Source organism: Tenrec ecaudatus, chromosome 16 (genome assembly GCF_050624435.1).
Source record: "Tenrec ecaudatus isolate mTenEca1 chromosome 16, mTenEca1.hap1, whole genome shotgun sequence".
Lineage (NCBI taxonomy): Eukaryota > Metazoa > Chordata > Mammalia > Afrosoricida > Tenrecidae > Tenrec > Tenrec ecaudatus.
In genome coordinates, this window is record NC_134545.1 from 10,904,059 (window position 1) to 10,923,956 (window position 19,898).

The following is a 19,898-nucleotide window of genomic DNA, read 5'->3' on the forward strand; positions in this document are numbered from 1 at the left end:
CAGCCTGCATTTGTGTGATACAAAGAGGTGAATGATAGGACATCTTCATAGAGAAATTATTGATGAATACCTAATAGTTGTGTAAGTGGAGAGATCAAACGAGAAGAAAACTTCTCTCTATCCTGTGTTGGCTTGACTATTGCTGACATGCATTACTTGTAGAATAAAAATCAAAAGTAAAGACCACTGAGGGTTTGATTAGTAGGTAGAATGGACATTATAAACTGATCTAAAAAACTGGGTCTTCGATATTTTTGTAATTCAGAAGTAGTTTCTTTCCTGTGACTAGTACAGATGATACAGAAAGGCTGTCAGTGAAAAATGCCCCTAGAGTGACGCTACCACTGACGTTGACTGATGCTTGGTCACTCTTCCCTGGAATTTTTCTTATGAATATGCATAAGCCATGTGCCATTATGTGCTTATAATTTCTTAAATAAAAATGTTTCTCATTTTAATCATTTTATTGGGGGCTCGTAGAACTCATCACAATTCATACATACATCCATTGTGTCAAGCACATTTGTACATTTGTTGCCATCATCCTCTAAACATCCTCTTTCTCCTTGAGTCCTTGGTATCAGGTCCTCATTTTTCCCTCTCCCGCCCCACCTCCCCCATGAACCCTTGATAATTTATAAATTACTATTATTTTGTCATGTCTTACACTGCCCGACATCTCCCTGCTGTCCACCTCCCAGGGAGGGGGTTATATGTAGATCCTTGGGATTGGTTCCCTCTTTCTCCTCCACCTTCCCCTTACCCTCCTGGTAGTGCTACTCTCATTATTGGTCGTGAGGGCTTTATCTGTCCTGGATTCCCTGTGTTTCCAATTCTTATCTGTACCAGTTTACATCCTCTGGTCTAGCCGGATTTGTAAAATAGAATTGGGATTAAAGAACTAGAGGAAAGTTGTATGCTTCATTGTTGCTATACTGCACCTTGACTGGCTCGTCTCCTCCCCGAGACCCTTCTGTAAGGGGATGTCCAGTTTCCTACAGGTGGGCTTTAGGTCTCCACTCTGCACCCCTCTTCCTTTCACATTGGTATGATTTTGTTCCGGTTCTTAGATCCCTGATACCTGATCCCATTGACACCTCATGATTACGCAGGCTGGTGTGCTTCTTCCATGTGGGCTTTGTTGCTTCTGAGCTAGATGGTCGCTTGTTTATCTTTAAGCCTTTAAAACCCCAAACACTCTATCTTGGTAGCCGGGCACCATCAGCTTTCTTCACCACATTTGCTTATGCATCTGCATTGTCTTCAACAATCATGTAAAAAATAATTTTTTATTATATGCACTGTTTCCACACGTTTTTCTCACTTATTATATTCCTATAAAACCAAACTAAAACCTGCTGCTATTCAGTCATGTCAACATGTAGAACTGCTGCATAGAATTTATAAGTAATTACAGGAGCAGACAGCCTCATCTTTCTCCCACAGTGTGGTTGGTGGATTTCAACCTCTGACTGTGTAAATAAGCAACTCAGCATTTAATCCTTGGTGCCAGCAGTCCTCCTTCATATAAGACCAGTACATTATATACTGTCTCATTCTTTTTTACCACATAACTGTTGTAGTCAGCGGTTCAAACCCACAAGCTGCCCTGTGAGAAAAAACATGAGGCTTTTTACTTTGTTAAGATTTACAGCCTTTTTATGAAACCCTCACTATGAATAGAACAGACTAGATGACAGTCAGTTTGAATTGGGTTTGCTATATATATATATATATATATATATATATATATATATATATATATATATATATATATATATATATATATATATCCCCTTGTATTTTTCAACAGAAAACAATTTGGATGCAGACCTACTAGATAAAAGGTATCTGTCTTGATTTGTTAAACAGTGCCAAATTACCCACTCACAAAGTTACGTCATTCTGTTGGTTTTCACACGGTTCACAGGGTACGACCAAACATATCTTCCCTCGCCCTCTTGTCCTCTCCAGTATTTTGCAGCTATGATAAGAAGAAACTGGCACTTCTGTTCATTTATATTTCTCTGATTATTATTGTGATTGAAAATATGTTCCGAGATTGATTAGCCACTTTTCGTTCTATAAATCACCTATTCCCCTCTCTTTATGCCCGCAGATCACGTTCTATTGGAGCACACATATATTCACTTACAAATTACCTGTGGCTGCACAACTACAGCACTCTGTGGTTATGGTAGAGCTTGTATGGCTATAGAATCTAAAATATTACGGGAACTTTGCAGACTATTTTGTCAATCCTTGCTCTCATTTTAGGTCCCCGGGGGCACAGTTAAGTTGCTAACCAAAGAGTGGGCAGTTCCAAACCACCAGCCGCTCCAAGGGAGAAAGATGAGGCTGTGCGCGCCCATAAGTATTTACAGCCTTGGATACCCTAGCGAGCAGTTAGTTCTACTCTGCCCTCAATAGTAGTGAGCTCTATATGAAGTTTTCAATAGTTTTAATGACCTTTATTGGAATTTGATTCCAATCTGTAGTTAAGGAAAAATAAGGTCTTTCCAAGATGGAGTGCAAGCACTAAAGGACAAGATAGGCTTTCCCATTTATTCAAACTGTGTTATAATCCCTTAGAAGCATTTTATAATTTTTTTCTGTCTAAATCTTGCTAGGTCTACATATTGCTGCTATTAAATTTATACCTGGAATTTTGTTGTTCCTACTGGTGCCATTGCTAATGGGACATTTTCTTCCATTCTATTTTCTTACTACATATATATTTTTTTCTTTTTGAAAAGTAGACACATCATAGAATCTTTCTAGGACAGATTGGCCACCTCCAATCAATTAAAGAAATGAAGAATCAAAGACAATGGAGACTATTTATTTGTGAAAAATAGAGTTAATGGTAAAAAAATCATTTTCTTGAATCTTTATCATTTCTTTTCTGAAATATCTTGTAACCTAAGTTGGTTGTAGCAGCATACATTTAATTATGGGTCAAAGGTAAAATTAATTGGTTTTCTTATTTTAAATGATTATTTTTCACTAAATATACTTGCTTATATTAAAATTTTAAACAATATAGTTATGTGCACTGCAGAAAGTAGATGTCTCCAATCAAATAAGTTACCAATCAGGCAACCTTGCCTTTTACAAATAGCTACTGTGGACATCTTGAAGCATATCCTTCCCATTTTTTCTGTCTTCTCTAAGATTCATGTTATTAATGTTATTTTAAAATGCAATCACACTATGCATATTACTATTTACTTAACAATACTCTAGGACATTTTTCCTATAGATTTGCTTCTCCGATTAGCTACACAGCAGTCAAGTGTGTAATTGTACCAATTCCTTTTTGATGGACATTTGGGTTGTGTCCAAATGTTTTCTATTACAAGCCATGCTGTAATTATCATTATAAATAGCACTGTGATTCATTTTCAATTCATCTACTCTGACTCTAAAATATTCGAGCTTAGAAACCATTTTTCATGCTCTCCTCTAGCATTGGTAAGGGCCCTTTAATTTAGTTTAACAACATTGTTTCAACAGTTACTATGTATAAAGCACTGTGTTAACCAGACATCTTTTTCCTTCCCCCTCCTCACCTGTTAAATGATAAAATCTAGTCCTGGTCTCAGTGTACTTATGTTCTAGTATGGTTGGCTACCATACCAACATAACTGTTATTAATTATTATGTTTTAAAATGTTAGTTATGACTGTGAATTAGTTAAAGAAGATTTGGACTTCTAAAAATTTCAGGAGGATGGGTTGATAATCAAGTATGGAACACAAAGTGCTTATGAAATGTTAACAGAATGCTGGATTTGTACCAAAGCTAATCTTTCATTTATTAGACAGAAAAGAAGCAGACTTTAACAGGGGGAACAAAAAAGGGAGTGCAGTCTCCTGGGAAGCCCAGGATTCTTTATATGCTATTTTGTTTCATCATTCATGTGTAATCTGCATCAGCTTCAATAAGTTTTGGTTAAAATAACCATGCAAATTTATTTTACAAACCAAATAAAAATTAAGCTTTTACAAGATCACTAGATTTCACTAGAGCTGTGGTCCTATATTTCACTAGACATGATAAAAATATATAATCATTATGTGCAAGAACATTACGAATATTAGGTTCCATTTTTAATATAAATATATCAATTAGAATAATGTTAAGTACTTTTGACTCATCAGTTTTATTTATAGAAAGTGATCCTAAGGAAATGATTGTGGCTACATATTTTAAAAGTTTATCGAATATACACATACCACATTTGTACAGAGATGTACCATAGAAAAGCACAGGTCTTAAAATAATTTTGAAAATCTATTGGATTGGTTTCTGTGGGACCTGTGAGCGCTAATCGTGTTTCCCAGGAGAAGTCTACTGTCTGCTGCATTTCCTACATTGACTCAAACCTGGAGGCCTTTGTCATTTTATTTGTTGTCAACAATGAATGGCAACCTCTGAAATGTCACAAGGGAAACTGTCGTGTGTTTAAACATCGGGTTTAAACCACCATTTTATTTATAATTTTAATTATCCTCAAAGTTATTTTTATATATAAATAATTTGGGGGGCCCTTACAGCTCTTATAACAATCCATTCATCCATCCATCCATTGTGTCAAGCACATTTGTACATATGTTGCCATCATATTTTCAAAACATTTTCTTTCTACTTGAGTCCTTGGTATCAGCTCCTCTTTTTTTCCTCAGTCCCCCATCCTCCCACCCTCATGAGCCCTTGCTAATTTATAAATTACTATTTTCTTTTAAAAAATTATATTCATATCTTACACTCTGCTGTCTCCTGTCACCCATGTTTAGGTTGTCCACCTGGTGGGCCGGTAGGAGGGTGTTATACATCGATCATTGTGATTAGTTCCTGCTTTCTCCCCCTTCTCCCCCAACCTTCCCCCTACCCTCACGGTATTATTCCTGAGAGTTTTATCTGCCCTGGATTCCATGTGTCAAGAGTTCTTATCTGTACCATTGTACATGCTCTGGTAACCAGATTTGTAAGGTAGAACTGGGGTCATGATAGTGGAGCAGAGGAAGCATTAAAGAACTAGAGGAATCGCTTCTCAGCCTTTTGGCTAAGATCAAGTGTAGTATCTGTTCTTATCAGTTTGATATCTGATACATCCTCTATCCGAGGACAATATATTAAATGAATTTTTGGAGCAGGGAGTTGGAATAGGAGCTTGCTCCGTCCACTCCGCGCATCGACCTGGTATTGCAGTACTTCCAGGAACGGTGCAAAAAAAAGAAGAAGAAAAAAAAGAACTAGAGGAATGTTGTGTTTTGTTGGTGCTATGACTGCACCCTAGCTAGCTCAACGCTTCCTTGTCACCCTTCTGTAAGGGGATGCCCAATTGTGTACAGAGGGGTTTGGGGTCTCCATTCTGACTCCCTCATTTACATTGATATGGTTGGTTATTTGGGTCTTCTGACGCCCCTTCTATGTGTCATAAGCAAGTTACCAAGTAAACATGTACCTAAGTGACAAGTTGACAAACCAAAGTAGTTCTGAAAATGAATATGCAGTATCATATTTTTAAATATCTTGATTTTCTCAAAGTTATATCTCTGATCCACATATTTTAAGTTAAAATGCCGTAGCTGTGAAAAATAGAACATAAATTTGTATCAACAAGACAATGGCTACATAAATTGTGATACTTCTATATCAGAACATTATAGAGCAGTAAAAATAAATGAGCTACATATATTAATATGAGTAAATATTAAAAATATAATGTTGGATGAGAAAATCTTAAAAACACACAAAATCACTTTTACGGACCTATACTTGATGCCACAATGGGTTATGTGTTGGGCTCCTAACATGGTGAGCAGTTTGAAACCACCAGCTGCTCTGTGGGAGAAAGATGAGACTTTCTACTTAGGCCAAGAGTTAGAGTCTCCGAAACCCACAGGGTTGGGGGTGGGGGGTGGGGCTGGGGCGGGCAGGGGACGTGCGAGCTGTTACACTTTGTCCAGCAGAGTCACTATGAGTCAGAATGGACTAGATGGCAGTCAGTTAGGTTTGGGATACATAGTAAATGATCAGCATATATGGCATGACACCACCAGGTCTAGCACAGTGTTGCCTTCAAAGGAAGGAGAAAAGGAGGGCACACCAGTGTTCCTATAACTATATATGCATTGCGTTCTGTGATTTTTTTTAACTATCAGAGATTTGAAGCTTAAATAAATGAGTGGTATTTTTGTCCATGCTTTTTGGTACGAGGGGATAACCCCCCACAAAAAAAAATCCCAGAAAGCTCACCAGGTGGAGCTTTCGCAGTACACATTTTTCCCACTAAGCGAGCATCAGCACTGAGTTAGTGCACCTAGTGGCATCACCTGGGAAGGTTCTCCCTGGTCACAGTGAACTTTTTCATAACAGCAATTTCGCTGGAACCCCGGGGTTTTTTTTGTTGTTTTTTTTTTGTGATGGCAGATTTAAGAGAAAAATGTGCAGCTGTGATATTTTGTTTCCTACTTGGGAAAAATGCTGCAGAAACTGTTATAATGTTGAACACAGTTTACAAGGACAGCACTATGGGAAAAACTCAAGTGTACGAGTAGTTTTCTCATTTTAAAAAAATGGCCATTATTGACAAACCTCATTCTGGAAATCTGTCAACTTACAGAACAGATGAAAATATTGACTCATAGTGCATTTGTAGTTCATTCCACCAGGTCAGACTGTTAATCAAGCTTTTTATTTAGAGGTTCTCAAAATATTGCATAACAGTATTCGATTAAAAAATAGACCTGATTTGTGGCAGATGGGGGATTGGTTTTGCCACCACAACAATGCACCTGCTCATGCAGCATCTCAGTGTGCCAGTTTTTAGCAAGAAGCAGCATGCCTCTCTTGTACCACACACCTTACTCACCAGACCTCGCTGTATGTGACTTCTTTTTGTTTCTGTGAATGAAGAGGGACATGAAAGGACAGCTATTTGAGGACATAGGAGAGATGAAGAATAAAATGAGGAAGGTGCTGTCAGCCATCCAAACAGATGAGTTTGGAAACTCTTTCCAAGAATGGAATCACAGATTTGACAAATGGATTAAGTGTAATGGAGAGTACTTTGAAGGAATTAAAGTTGTTTTGTAAAAAAAAAAAAAGAAAAGAAAAGAAAAAATAATTTAAATATTTAGATTTGATTTATAAAAAACAAATTCTGGGGGTTTTTTTGGGGGTGCTCCCTCATATGTTGAAATATTTCCTCTACAAAAAGATCATTTTTCTGTTGAAGGCCCACTCTGCCAGGCCCTATAAAAGTAAAGGGGTATGGGGCAGGGAATGTATGGATGTGCTTTATACAATTGATGTATGTATATGTATGGATTGTGGTAAGAATTGTTTGAGTCCCTAATAAAATGTAAAAGAAGAAAAGAGAAAAAAATGATTAGGGCAAAGACTGTACAGATGTGCTTTATACAATTGACGTATGTATATGTATGAACTGTGAAAAGAATTGTATCAGCCCCAATAAATTGTTAAAATTAAAAAAAAAAAAGTAAAGGGGTATAAGGATGACCTCTGAGCACATGGGCTAGTTGAGAAAAGCCAGCCTTTAGACAAGTATAGCTACAGATTAGACTAGTGGAGGCCAAGTGAGTGTGGTTGGGCCATTTCAGGAGAACCTACCCTACTCACCACATCCAGAAGTGAGTGCTGAGTAATAAGGAGTGAAGGGTATTTTCAGAAGAGAAAACGTCAGGGGCAGGGAAATGTTTGAAATGCACAGCAAGTGAAGTGTCCCAGGGCCTATGTTTGCGGTAGGAGGAAGAGGATATGAAGTACAGGAGAAGGGGGTATGGTGTGTGAAGAGGCAAGAGAGGTCGGCTTGATGGTAGGTGGGGGAGGAGGCATGACTAGGGATTTGTACATAACACTGAGCCAGTATTGGGGGATGACTGATGGGGCTTGTGTTAGAGGAAGGAAGGACTGTGGTGGCTGGGAGGCCAATTGGAGCGGGAGCACAAATGTGGACCGTGTTCCTCTCTCCGCCTTGTAAAGGGTGATAAGTGAGAGCCCAGCAACAAGCTGTCAGTTGAAAAGCCCCTGGCTGAGGAGTCCCAGGGAATGCCCCTTCCCCACAGTCTGAGAGGCAGAGTAGCGTTGTTTTTATCATCATATCTGTCCTAAATAAAACCAAAGAAAATAATGTATGCTAAAAGAGTAGGTGTGGTCTTATTTTAGATGAGGACCCATTTGTTTTTCCTTAAAAGGAAGATTTAGGCTTAACTTAAAATTTCTGAGGAACAGAAAGTAAAAAGTTTACATACCAGACTCCTATGAGGATCTTATATGCTGTAGGTAAAAGGAAATTAAAAATAAGATTTACATTGACAAATCCATAGTCAGTAAGCTACCCCTCCTTTTAAATATGTAAATGTACATTTAAAAATCTGTTACTGCATATATAAATGTTACAGAGAAGGCAGAATCATGTATTATTATTGGGAATAAACAGAAAAGATCTAAGATCTAAGTCTCAATCAGTTAGAGAGGGTCTGTAAGTCACGAATACATGGCATTTCAATCTATTCCCCTTGCCATTTTGACAGTGCACTTGGTCAGCAGTAAGTATGTCATCAATACCCTCTTCTCTCCCCATCCTAAAAACAACCCAGCAACTGCCAAACTGTCGTACGTCAATACCCCTGCCTCATGGGGAGCCTGAGGTTCTGATCCCAAAATTCACTCTCCTTTAGTTACCATTTCTGCCATCTGTTTTCTGTTGTCTTTATAGTATAATTTTGTTTTTTGTTTTTTCAAAACTCAAATAAGTCCTCCCCCCACCACCTCCTTGCTCTCTTTTCCACTTAAGTTCCTCTTCTTTTGAGAGAGGGGGATTATCATCATTGTCGTTTGTTTGTTTTTTAATTTAAAGACCACAAATATGCAAATTTATAACTGACACCCATGCACCTATCTCTCGGGATTAATTTTTGTTACAGAATGAAACATGGCAGATACAGTGAAAGTCTCCCATGGAAGCCCTCCCAGTTCCATTTCTTCCCATCCCACTTCAGCTCCGTCCACTCTCCTCAGCCTTGTATGTAGCCTCCCTTTTCCCATTTGTACTCTTATCATATGAGGACAAGTGAAAAAGTATTGCTATTAGAATTCCAAGTCATACATGCACAGGTTTATTCTAAACAAATAATGTGTTTAAACGTGTTGCTGCAATCAGTGGCTGGCTGCATTGATACACTTCGTCTCATCCAGGTGGCTTCGAAAAGATAAAATCAAAGCTTCGGAGAGGATTTGCTGGGCCAGTTAAATTCAAAACAGAGAGGTCAGCTCAGAAGGTTATGGAGATTCTTTTTTGGGACACCGAAGGGGTAATCCTGCAAGATTTTCTCTAAGGACATGGGACGATCATAGAGGCTTATTATGATCAAGTCGTTTTAAGAAGACAGAACACTGCACGGGTGTGAAAACGGCCAGGAGAGTTGTGCTGAGGGATGCTCCCCCCTCATCACTACCAGGCACCTGCTCACTCAAGAGGAGCAAGGACAGTCCTTTGAGAATTTCACTGAAAAACCGCACCCACCCACTCTAGAGCCCCGATCTTGCCCCTTCAGGCGTTGTTGTGTCCCCTAAACTCAGAGAACACTTAAAAGGAACATCATTTGAGTCCCTGACAGATGTGGTGTAAATTCAAGTACACATAACCCTTTGGAAATGTGAATCTTTTTAAGAGCAGAACGCCTCATCTCCAGTGCTGGAGGGCTCTACCTGCTGACCGGGTGATTAGCAGTCCAGTGTGTACGTACTCCAGGACATCACCAGGGCTCTACGGGGCAGGAAGGAAACACTGCCTTCAGAGTGTGTAGGCCTAGATGGTAGGTACATTGAGAAATACCAGCTTCATGTTTTGATATATCTAGTTAATACAGGTCTTTTATCATTTTACTGCAATACTTTTTGACCTAACATGTGCTTCTACAAACAATATATGCAATTGCTTGTAGTACTTTTACATATACAATATGTAATATTTAGTTTTGATTTTTGCATTAGTTCCAATATATGCAACATCTCTAGATCTTCAGTTTGGAATGTCCTTGATTGTAGTTTTAAGATTTGCCTAGGTTGGTAAATTCAGATCAAGTTCACCAATTTAAACCACTGTGTTGTGCTATATATCATGTGATTATATGACAATCATCATTTTCCCTATTAGTAGATACTTATTTTGCCTCTACTTTTTTTGCCTTGCAGGGTTTTGCACATCCTTAACTAAACTGCAACTGTATCTCTCCCACCCAACAACAACAAAAAAATAAAGTAAAAACCAGCCTACCATTGAATCAATTCTCAGTCAGAGGGACCCATCTAGGGTTTTCCAGGTTTTGTAAACCTGATGGGAGCAGACAGTCTATCTTTCTCCCACAGGACAGCTGGTGGATTTGTACTACTGACCTCAGGTTTAGCAGCTCAAAGCTTACCAGACACCACCACGCTGATAGAGTAGCGTTCTTTTTTTACTCAGCAAAGTTATGATCTTGATCATGACTTTTATATATTATTACAATGAAAATGACATTGGATAAAAATTAGGATGGAGTGTCAGACTTAGAATTGATTGACTTTGTCAAGTGATTCCATCTACCTGAGTCTCAGTTTCTCATTATCCAAATTAAGTTCAGATTGAATCTGATCTCAGACATAGTCTCCAACATTGATGTTAATGTGGTTTTAGTGCCAACGACACTGCATTTCAAGAAAACAAAAAACCATACATTTTGAAATGAAATAAATATACTAAAGCGTCCATGTCATCAGTCTTTAAAGTTCCCAAGTAATGTAAAAGTACAGTTCAGAATGTCATCAAGTCTCTATAATCTCACACATGTGTACGGTGCTTCTTTAATAACCATATACACAACCAAATGGACAACATTGCGCCTAAAGCAAAGAGGATGAACTGAGGATGGAAGTCTGTAGAGCTAGATTAATGGAAATGATGAGGTTACTGACAAATTGTGAAACATGTAACCCAAAGGCACTGAGAAATACAGAAATGGTTAAATAGGAATTTAATTTGCTGTGTAAACGCTCACCGAAGACACAATAAAATATTATAAAAGTACTTTAAGTGAAAATTGAGGTGTGTTGAGTTTGCATTATGGTTAATAATCTCTGTGTAGTCTAATTGAAAACATGAAATCTATGTGTAATAATGATCTGTGAATGTAAGCGTATTCAGAGCTATCTAGCTTTAGAAGCGGACATGTGGGACCCAACCCTTTACAAGTTAGAGACTTCCTGAAATGTTAAATTCAGGAACTCTTAAGCAAATATGCAGTTAACCGCTGTTGAGGAGATATGGGTGTTGTGTACTCTGAGGGAAATTAAAATGTCACTACTAAAAGATTTGCATTTTTTGCCTGGGAAAGGACTAGAACTTCTTGCATTGGCATTTTTCTCTTTAGTAGCAGTCTCACTATGTTCCTCCCTGGAGCTGAAACACACTCACTCTCTCTGTTTGACATTCTATTGACAAGCCACATGGAGCCACGATGATGGGAGCCAGAGCTCTGGAGTTGGAGGAGCCACATGGAGACCCACACCAGCCCTGAGATGCTTCCACCACCACCAGATCCACCACTGGCCTGTGATCTTCTTGCTTTTGGCATCATTGCATGTGCTGGGTGAGTCTGTAGAAAAATTTATGGACTAGTATCAGACATATGGTCTAATATAGGACTTAGGGGCTAATGTAAAACTTATGGCCTTGATCTGGACTGGGTCAGGATATCCACAGGCAGGAAGATCCACAGACAGGCATGCAGAGTTGGAGGTATAGCAAAGGGAAAGTTTTAATAAAGTCATTGCAGAAGGGCAAAAAGACAACTTCAAGGTCAATGCTGTCAAGTAGGACTTTTGTGGCTGAGTCATGAAATAAGATGGCAAATAATATCTACACCAGTTTGTAGCTATTGTTTCTACAAGGTTCTGCTCTGGTTATCCTGTAACAGAGAAGTTTAGTTTTCATTTCCATAAATGTTTGGCAGCAGGTTACTGGACAGTGTAGTCAATGAAGTTGTCAAGCATTTCTTTTTTTTTTTTTGGTCAAGCATTCCATTTAATTTGAACCCACAATCAACATCCATGGAAGAAACAGTCAGCAAATCAAATGGCACATCCCACTGGGCAAATGTACTACAAAGATCTCTTCAAAGTGTTCAGAACAAAAACGTTACTTTGAAGACTAAGGTGTGCCTGACTCAAGCCTTAGTGTTTTCAACTGCTTCACGTGCATTCCAGATAATGAGTAACCAAGGTTGGAGAAGAATTGATGCTTTTGAATAATAGTATTAGCAAAGAATATATCACAAACTTCCAAAAGAATGCACAATTCTGTTTTTGAAGATGTTCACTTAGGATGCTCCTTGGAAGTGAGGATGGCAAGACTTAGTCTCATGAACTTTGGAAATAAAATAAAATCAGAGTTGGTAAGTGTGTTAGTGTGGGTAGACTAGAGAAACAAATCCAGAGACACTCATGTGTAAGAGAGATTTTTATATCCAAGAGTAACTTTATATTAAGAAAATATCCTGACCCAGTCCAGATCAAGGCCATAAGTTTTACATTTTACATTAGCCCCTAAGTCCTATATTAGACCATATGTCTGATGCTAGTCCATAAATTTTTCTACAGACTCACCCAGCACATGCAATGATGCATCTCAGGGCTGGGGCGGGTCTCCATGTGGCTCCTCCAACTCCAGGGCTCTGGCTCCCATCATCATGGCTCCACGTGGCTTGTCAACAGAAAGTCAAGCAGAGAGAGTGTGTGTGTCTCACCCCCAGGGAGGAACATAGGCGTTCCCAGAATCCTCAGGAGAAGGCCATGCCCACAGAGAGGCATCATTGGCTATGATCTGATTGACAGGCTAGACTCCACATTTTGCTCAAGTTGACAGGAGATTATGTAACTGCCAGATTAAGGTAGAGAGTCAGTGAAAAGAGAAAGCTCCTCAGCAAGAGAGATGGACACAATGGCTTTAACAATGGGCTCAAACATAGAAATAATTGTGAGGACGGCACATAACCAGGCAGTGTTTCCTGCTGTTGCACATAGCATCACTACGAGTCAGACATGGCTTAAGGGCACCTAACAATAACAACAATACAATCTTATAAGGGTTTATTACATAATTAAATATTGTTTATTTAATAAGTTATTGTTTTGCTCTTCTTCATTAGAATATACCTATCAGTATATACCGTATAAACTCGTGTATAAGCCGAGTTTTCAGCACATTTTTTTAAATTTGTTTATTTATTTTTCTTCTTTTACATTTTATTAGGGACTCAAACAACTCTTACCTCAATCCATACATATACATACATCAATTGTATAAAGCACATCCATACATTCCCTGCCCCAATCATTCTCAAGGCATTTGCTCTCCACTTAAGCCCCTTGCATCAGGTCCTCTTTTTTCCCCCCCCTCCCTCCCTTCTCCCCCCTCCCTCATGTGTCCTTGGTAATTTATACATCGTTATTTTGTCATATCTTGCCCTATCCGGAGTCTCCCTCCCCCCCCTTCTCTGCTGTCCCTCTCCCAGGGAAGAGGTCACATGTGGATCCTTGTAATCAGTTCCCCCTTTCCAACCCACTCACCCTCCACTCTCCCAGCATCGCCCCTCACACCCTTGGTCCTGAAGGTATCATCCACCCTGGATTCCCTGTACCTCCAGCCCTCATATGTACCAGTGTACAACCTCTGCCCTATCCAGCCCTTCAAGGTAGAATTCGGATCATGGTAGTTGGGGGGAGGAAGCATCCAGGATCTGGGGGAAAGCTGTGTTCTTCATCGATACTACCTCACACCCTAATTAACCCATCTCCTCTCCTAAACCCCTCTATGAGGGGATCTCCATTGGCCGACACTTGGGCCTTGGGTCTCCACTCTGCACTTCCCCCTTCATTTAATATGATATATATATACATATATACACATACATATATACACATATATACACATACATACACACACACATCTTTTTTTTTTTTGCATGATGCCTTATACCTGGTCCCTTGGGCACCTCGTGATCGCACTGGCCGGTGTGCTTCTTCCATGTGGGCTTATTTGCTTCTGAGCTAGATGGCCGCTTGTTCACCTTCAAGCCTTTAAGACCCCAGACACTATCTCTTTTGATAGCCGGGCACCATCAGCTTTCTTCACCACATTTGCTTATGCACCCATTTGTCTTCAGCGATCCTATCATGGAGGTGTGCAGTCAATGATATGATTTTTTGTTCTTTGATGCCTGGTAACTGACCCTTTGGGACCACTCGATCATACAGGCTGGTGTGTTCTTCCATGTGGACTTTGTTGCTTCTGAGCTAGATGGCCGCTTGTTTATCTTCAAGCCTTTAAGACCCCAGTCACTATCTCTTTTGATAGCCGGGCACCATCAGCTTTCTTCACCACATTTACTTGTTCACCCACTTTGGCTCCAGCCGTTGTGTCGGGAGAGTGAGCATCATAGAGTTCCAATTTAATAAAAGAAGGTATTCATGCATTGAGGTAGTGTTTGAGTAGAGGCCCAAGGTCCTTCCGCCACCTTAATACTTGACCTATAAATATAGACACATAGATCTATTTCCCCATCCTCCTATATATATTTGCATGTACATGTCTTTGTCTAGACCTCCATGAATGCCCTTTGACTCCTAGCTCTTTCCTCCATCTCCCTTGACCTTCCTCCTGCCCTACTACCATGCTTCATCGCCACCTGGGCTAGAGTATACCTCTTCTCTAAGCAACCTTACCCTTGATCATTTCCCACCATGCCTGCCACTCCCCCTTCTCTACCATTTGGGGTCCCATGTTTTTCCCTTGTCCCTGGGTTTGTTAACACCACTTCCTTACCCCCCCACCCCAAGTCCCCCCGGAACTGTCGGTCCCGTTTTTTTTCCTCCAGATAGTTCATCCAGCCTGTCCTATTCAGACAGACCTGTGGAGTCACTAACATGCACGAAAACTAGACAGAGGAAAACAAAGCAACAGTATAAAACCAGACAACAAAACAACAAAAACAAACCACTGACAAAGAACAGAACAAAACAGTTCACAAGAGAAAAGCTTGTAGTTAGTTCAGGGATCGTTTGCTGGCCCTTAGGAGCGTTTTCCAGTCCAGTCTGTTGGGGCACCACGCCCTGGCCCCAAAGTCCACTTTTAGCATTCCCTGGGGACCTTGCCACTCCATTCCCTTGCTGTTCCGCTGCACTCCCCCAGTGATTTGCCTCGGTGTGGTGGGATCAGGTTAGGTGCAATTCCCACACTGTGTCTCCGGTGCTGTCCCCTGTATCGCCCTTAGTCACTGAGGGGCATCATGTCTCATAGTAGGGCCAGCCATGTTGTTCTCTCTGTGGACTGGCTGCTCTACTCAGGAACATCATCATCACGGCCTGGTGGGCCAGGCTGTGCTCCACTCTCTCCTCCTGCCCCTTCATCTGTCAGCACATTTTTAATGCAGTTTTTGTGATCAAAATTAGGTGCCTCGACTGATATTTGGGTCAGCTTCTACTCAAGTATATAGGTACATCATTTCCAAAATGGACATGTACAATTCAGTGATATTTATTGCTTTCTTCGAGTTGTGTGACCATTTCACACTCTTTTTCTAAGTTGTTTCTAAAGGGTTACTTGAAACAAGGACTTTTGAAATATAGCAGGGTCCCCACCACAGGTGAAGTTAGGACATAGCTGGATACTCTTTCCTTGCCTGGTCTTTCTTTTAGGCACCAACATTACATCTAGTCATTTTAACTGTCAAGTTTTAAATTGTCATCTCAAAAATATCTCATTTACTTTGTTTTTCACTCTTTCCCCCGATTGATTTTTAGTTTCTTTTTTGTGTTTTTTCCCCATTAAGGATAGGAATTGTCTGTCAGTTTCATTTTCATTCCAGACATTAACATTAGACACAGCATAGGACAGAACCTCAGCGGAGAAGTACTTTTGATTGATGGAATTCACATCTGTTGTACCTCCTCCCACCCCCCACCCCCAATTTTTTTTCTTTCCCCTTCTACAGTCTTTCAACAATGATGAATTTGTTGTGCTAGAGTATGATACTATAGGCCTCTGGTTAAGATCAGTGTTACTCAGTAGCCAAAAATAATGTAAGAGTGCAAGGCTGTGACAAAAACTGTTAGAGACAAACACAAAATTCATAGTAGAAGTGATACTCTCCCTTTTCTGTGATTCAGCACACATGCAGATTTAGGCAGTTCATTTCCTTTAATTTTGCTTTCATTTCTTCATTTGTGAAATCAATTCTAGCAGAAAGTATTTTACAAGTTTCATGAAAAATTGAAAATGCTTCAAAGCTATGCACAAGGTTTTCAGCAGCTTCTTCCTCCAAAGTGGGGAGCCATGTCCTTCTTTGTGGTTGTTCTTAGTCTGGAAGCTCCGCTGAAACCTGTTCACTTTGGGTGACTTTGCTGGCATTGGAAATACCAGTGACATAGCTTCCAGCATCACATCAACACATAAGCCACCTCAGTCTGACAAACTGACAGACAAGCTGAAAGCTGAGGAAACACTGGAAGCAGTGGAAACACTCACTTGTCTATGCCAGGAAATTTAGAAGAGAGCTACCTGGTTAACTGACTGAAAGAGATTCATATTTGTGCCCATTGTAAAGAAAAGTAACCCAACAGAATGCACAAACTATACAATGATATCATTGATGTTGCACGCAAGTAACATTTTGTTTAAGATCATCCAACCAAAACTGCAGCAGTACATTGACAGGGAGCTGCCAGAAGATCAGGCCGATTCAGAAGAGGACATGAAACAAGGATGGATCTTGGCTCACAGCAAAAAATACCAGAAAGCTGTTTACTTGTGTTTCATTGACTGTGCAAAGGCATCCATCTGTGTGGACCATCATAAACTGGATAACCTTGAGAAGACTGGGAATTCCAGAACACTGCATTGTGCTCATTCGGAACTTGTACATGGATTAAGAGGCAGATGTGCAAACAGAACAAGAAAAATACCTCTTGGTTTAAACTCAGGTTGTATTCTCTCTCGATACTTGCTCAATCAATATGTTGAGCAAATCATCAGAAAAGCTGGATTCTATGAAGGAAAGTGTGGCATCAAGATTGGAGAAAGGCTTATTAACAACCTGTGGTATGCAGATGGCACTATCTTGCTTGCTGAGATTGAGGAGGACTTGAAGAACTTGCTGATGAAGATCAATGATTGTAGCCTTTAATATGGATTACAACTTAATGTAAGGATTGCCCAGATCCTCACAACAGGACCAATAGGTAACATCATGGTAAATGGAGAAGAGGTTGAAATTGTCAAAGATTTCTTCTCGTTTGTACCCACAGCAGTGCATGGGTGGTTCAGTGGTAGAAGACTCATCTTGCTTGGATCCACAGTCAATGTTCATGGAAGCAACAGTCAAGAGATCAAAAGACATACTGTATTAGCTTAATCTGCTTCACAAGACCTCACTTGATTATTGAAGAGCAGGGATGTTACTTTGAGGACTAAGATGCACCTGACCCAAGCCATGGTATTCCCCATTGCATGACATGCATGTGAAAGTTGGACAATGACTAAGTAAGACCAAAGAAAAATCAATGCATTGAAATGGTGGTGCTAGAGAAGATTATTAAAGTACCTTGGACTGCTAAAACAACAAAGCAATCTGTATTGGAAAAAGTAAGGCCAGAGTGCTCCTTGTGTCAAGGACGGCAAGACTTCATCTAACATACTCTGGACATATTGTCAGGAGAAAGAGGTTTCTGGAAAAGGACACCATGTTTGGTAAAGGGGAGGAGTGATGGAAAAGAGGAAGGTCCTCGACGAGGTGGATTGACACAATGGCTGCATCATTGGGCTCAGGCGTAGGAACAAGTGTGGGGACAGCTCAGGACTGTGCAGGTTTTGTTCTGTTGTGCATAGGGTCGCTATGGGGCAGAACCCGCTCGATGGCCCCTAACAATAACAATATGAAAAACTGAATTACAAAACATTGGTAGATTTCAGTGTTTACTAAACGAGATACCAATAAAAAGTCAATAACAAATAACTATGTTAAGCAGGTATTCTCACCACCAGCCCCTGCTCTACTCCATAAAAAAATATTGCAATGGCCTAAGGAATTTCTAGTTTTAAAATTTAGGGGAAAAAAATTTAGGAACATTCTGAATAATTATTACAATCCAAATTATATATTTTTAATCACAAGTACTTATATAATTTAACTATATTTCTTCTATAGACCTTCAATTAGTCTTCTTAAATGTTAAATTATAAATTCAGATACTTGATATTCATAATACTGAGGAGTCACTTACATTTTATCACTTTATTTCTCCCGTCTAGTCTCATCTTCTATAACCATAATTTATCATGTTTTCTCAAATGAAGTAAGTACACTTAGAATGCCATTTTGATGATAAATATTAATTTTCTAAGCCAATAATATAAGCAGAATTAGCTTTGTTTAGATCAGATACTGCTTTTTTCCCTTAATTATTTAGCTCTAGATTATATGAATTCCTGTAATAACTAGATTGGCCTTTTAGAATTCCTTTGGGGTAATATTCAGGGCCATGTTTCATGCCAGTGAGAGTTGTCCTTCCTTCATGTAAAGTATAACAAATATATAATTATATAACAAAATTATTTGTGAGGTTTTTTAGTTTTTACTTTTATTGAGATAAAGATATGCTGTTTTATTTCATACTTTTGAAAGAAAGGCCCATATTTACTTTTTCTTGATATAGTTCATTAACGGGACTTAAATTTTTCCTGCATGAATACACATGAAACATTTTAAGGAAAAGTAAGGCCATTGACAATCTTTGGATATCTCTGCGCAAATCTCTGTAGATGAGCTGATAGTTATTTTTATGGTTCTATTGAAGAAATCATGTAGTTGTAAATATAGGAATATGGTTCCTTTTCCCACTGTTCTAAAACTCTAAATTCAGAAGATAGTACAGTTATCATCACTCTATGATTTATATACATATAATTTATTTTTATTGAGATGGAAATTAACCATTTTAAAGTATAAGACTTATACAATCTTGATTCCTTTCTGTCCTATACCCTTTTAATCCTTCTGTACTCATTCTTATTGTAAGAGAGAAAGATCTACCAACTTTATCAAGTAGATGTAGTGGAGCTATACATATTTAATAGAGTATATTAAATAGTTCTTTATGAACATATAGTGATTATATTAAATGGATCACAAAAATCAGTACAAGCAAAAATAAGAATATGTTTAATGGTGTCTTTCTGTGTGTATATGTGTTAACTCCAAGAAAAATAAGAGATAGTTGATGAGTTTGTTGCCTTTTTAAAAATTTAAGAGTATTCCCAAGAATTGTATTAGAGCTTAAATTCTGAACCCCTGGTTTATACCTGGTTTACCCGGTGGATGACTGTGGAAGCCCCAAATCCATTTGCAGGGTCCCCACATGGACTAAGCCTCCGATGTATCCCTTCTGAACATTGACCAGGGCTGTGAATAGCCTTGTTATATCAGACAGAGTGCACTGGAAAGTGGATTAATGCTGATGTAGTTAGGTTAACTCATAGCAACCATATGGGACATAATAGAACTGCCCCTGTAGGTTTGTGAGACTAACTTTTATGGAGGTAGAAACCATTGTCTGAGTTGGAATCAACTTGCTGGTCATGAGTTTGCTTTTTTTGAGTAAAGTTAAAACTTAACATTTGTTTTCCCTTTTGACCCATTTTAAATGTGTGCTAGTTTTTGTTTTCTTTTGGATGGAATGGTTTCTGTTTTATTTTGTTGTTTGGTATGATTTTCTTTATATGAAATCCAGAATAGGCAAAGCTATAGAGATGGTAACTACATTAATACTTTCTT

At 39.1% G+C, this 19,898-nt stretch overlaps 1 protein-coding gene and 1 non-coding gene across 3 annotated transcripts in view; both read left to right on the forward strand.

Annotated features, from left to right (window-relative positions):
* TAOK3 (TAO kinase 3) overlaps positions 1–19,898 on the forward strand; it is a 212,827-nt gene that overhangs the window by 40,859 nt on the left and 152,070 nt on the right. The window lies entirely within an intron of this gene.
* LOC142429942 (U2 spliceosomal RNA) lies at positions 5,049–5,239 on the forward strand. The gene has a single exon (XR_012780451.1). It is a non-coding gene; the product is annotated as a U2 spliceosomal RNA (small nuclear RNA).